A 3,825-nucleotide genomic window follows, 5' to 3' on the forward strand; every position below is an offset into this window, starting at 1 on the left:
ACTCCAAACACCATGATGTTGATTGGATGTTTGATTTTTATCACATTCGGTACATGTCTTCAGATTACACTGTCCTCAGATAAACACCCAAACACTCTGAAATGTTCGTAATGGAGCTTCCTGCGCGAAGGCCATGTCGTACAGCATGTAGTTTCCAAATTTCTAGCAAGGTGAAGTGCGTCATGGTGCTCTTTTTCTAACCGACGGTGCCCAACTGACCCTACTATACTATGTAGTCGAAAAATCAAAAGCAACGCGCATACCTGAGATTACAAATATAAATGGCGACAATTTAACCATTGTCCCCTGTATATATATATATATATGCATATATATACCCGAAAGAAACCGGAATTTTGCAATGTTATTCTATTCACTTTGTTTTACATGTTTACACTTTTATCGCCTTCAAAGTATTCTCAATTTGAAGCAATACATCAGTTCAGACGCGTTTTCCACTGTTCGATGCAGTCCCTGCACGCTTGCGAAGTGATGCCGCTTAACGCCCCTGTCGTTTCATTGTTCACCTCTTCTACATCTGCAAATTCCGTAGTGCTAGCTTTAGTCACCAGTGTTGACCTTCGGAAAATGTTGCGAATCAACTTCCAATTGTTCTTTCAGCTCACGCCAAGCATTCAATCGTGACTATTTTAAATCTTCCGTGAGCAAGCGAGGCACAAATTTTGCTGCAACTCTTTTCATTCACAATTCCTCACTCAAAATTCATTGGCAGGAGCTCCAGGACACACCAGTCATATCAACAAATTCGGCAATTGTTCGGCGACGATCCTGCATGATAAGTTCAATTTTCATGTCTTCATTCTTTCGTGAGGTCGACGGTCGCCCTGAACGAGATTGGTCTTCAAGCGACAATTGACAATTCCTAAAGTGTCAAAAGCACTTGTAAACTTGTGTTTTGCTTATGGCAACGTCCTTATATGCTGTCTAAAGCATGATCATTGTTTCGGTCGCCTTTTTCCCCCTGCAGTAAACAGGATTTTACGGAAGCACGCTGTTCCTTCGTTTCAGCGGTCGCAAAAATCGACGAACAAGAGTGAAGCATTGCAAAACAAAGACGTCCCACGTGGCCGTACGACTTAACTCGACGCTGCCGGTTGGCAGACTGAAGTCTGAGGATTGCATCAAGTGGCTTCTAGCGGTGGAAGCCTGAACTACAACGGGCACCTCTGTGTACAATACAACCAACAAAATGGATATTTTGGTGAAATTAAAGCGATGCAGACGGCTGAATATGTATATTTAAAGTTAAATGGTGACAGCAATGACTATGTTTCAGTCTTATTAACCATCTACAACGAAGCATACGCTATTCAGTCAGTAAAACACAGAAATAGTCACTATATATGGAAATGGAGGGAATGTAGTTATGCTCTGGTGGCTAGGGTAGGGACTTACGATCATAAACTTGTGGATTCCATTCCTGGACAGGGCAGTACGTTGTGACCCTGACCAAATTACATCATTTCCCGTTACTCTATTCCATTCCGCTGAAAATGGTTACCAGCCGACAGCTAGTGTAGTCGTCTCTCCCTCCAACTATCACATCCTGAATATTGAGCTGCATTTGTAGTATTGACGAGACAAAGACACCCACGTGGCCTTACATTCTTGGTTCGCTGAGGATACAGAAGACGTCTATGTATCCGCACGACTACAGAGACACCAAATACAAGTAGCAAAAATGGAAGACAAACTATTAGCTCAAACTCTCTCGCGAGTGACGGCAAGGCTTTACGATTATCAATAATTCGGCTGAGAAAAAGTATCCCTGGAATCCCTGAGAAAACATGTATTGTATTGAAGCTGCATTACTTTTAACTCTTTTCTTCATTATCATAGATTTTTTTAGCGCATAGAACTAGTGAACTTAGTCTTACAGCATTTCAACATTTTTAAAAGATTTCATCTTAAAAATACCAGCTCTCGATAGTTTGCTACACATTGACACATGTCCGTACCTCTTCAATGTGTTTGCATTTTTTTCCTCATTTTCTGCTAACTCAATACCTGTTAAGATATATTATGTTATAGTATTAGATTTCAATACACTTTCTGTCACGACACCACGTTTTTAAAGTTTAATCAATTTTAATCACGCAATTCTAAGCTCTGATTGTTCAGAGTTAGTGAGTTATAAATATTTTATTTATTAAGCACTAACCCTCCTGCTCAATAACGCAGATACATATTATTGTCGAGATAAACACGGCATAGCACCAGGATTTACACGCTACTTTCGAAAATCAGGAAATTGTGAAACCGCTTAAATAAATCTTAAGAAATCTATTTAAAGATTCCAAGTCCATTTTCTTAAGCAAATATTAATAAATTCTTTTAAAGACTCCAAGTGCATTTTCATGTTCTTTTCTACATTTTTACACATCTGCACGTGTGAAAAAAGATTTCCTATCTATCTATCTATCTATCTACACATGGGATTAGATTAAATATGAATGAGATTGCAGATCAAAATGTTACCACAACTCATTTAATAATTTTGATGCTTCGGCCCAATAATAGAAAGTCGTAAACGGGAGGGAACACTCGGTTCGTCAGAACTCCACGTAAAACAGACCCCAAATGATTGTAAAATGTTTTATTACGAAAGTTTAAATGTTTTCATATTTATATTAGATATGATTAAATCTTTACGGAACTAATTCTCTAAATTGCTGTATTTTTCTTATGTATTCTACAATGGCAACTAACATCATATATATATATATATATATATATATATATACATACACACACTCATATATATATACACATACATATATGTATAGATAAGTATGTATATATTTACCTTTATATATGTGTTTGTGTGTGTGTATGTGTATTTTTACGCATACACATATATGTACGTTGTAATTATAATGCGTATATCACGGCGTATGAGCACAATTGCGTATACACTTATGAATATAGGAAATACATACATACATATAAATACGTATTTGTGAGTGTGTGTGCGTGTGTGTGTGTGTGTGTCTGTGCCTGTCTGTATTTGTGTGTGCTTATTTCTATCGATTACCAAGAAAGAAAAGCAAAATCAATCATGCTTGATTTAAGCATGGAAAATTTAGTTAGCAGACAGAATAGAGTAAAGCAACTAATCTGGATCTCTCGAACCTTAATCATATCACCGCTTTCTGTACTTCTCAATAATATACACATAAATAAATAGAGCCAGTGCTATCAGAAAATAGGATAACAATATCCTGCAGAAGTTTTAGTAAATATCCTTCTGTCACAAAATATGATTTACTGAAAAGCAAACCTGAAGGAAAAATCATAAATTACGTCGTACAGGAGAATTAATAATACTCTATCTATCTATCTATCTATCTATCTATCTATCTATCTATCTATCTATCTGTCTGTCTGTCTGTCTGTCTATGTGTCTGCCTGTCTGTCTGTATATGTGTCTGCCTGTCTGTATATCTCTATGTATGTATCTATATGTATGTATACATACACACACAAACACATATATATGCATATATGTGAGTTATATGTATATATATATGTATATAAATATGTACTCATCCATACGTATATATACATAATTATGTATATGCATATATAGATGTATACATTTGTGTGTGTGTGTGTGTGTGTGTGTGTGTGTGTGTGTGTGTGTGTGTGTGCAATGAGAGGGATAAAAATAAGTGAAAAGGAGTGAAGGAGGATGAAGCTATTGATTCATAAATCATATTCCACAAGTCTGAGAATTTTTTTGAAGATCTTTTAGAGTAAACAACAGCGATGTAATTTGCTTGGTTGTTTGACGTTGCCACTTTT

The sequence above is a fragment of the Octopus bimaculoides genome, chromosome 10, assembly GCF_001194135.2.
Source record: "Octopus bimaculoides isolate UCB-OBI-ISO-001 chromosome 10, ASM119413v2, whole genome shotgun sequence".
In the NCBI taxonomy this organism is placed as follows: Eukaryota; Metazoa; Mollusca; class Cephalopoda; order Octopoda; family Octopodidae; genus Octopus; species Octopus bimaculoides.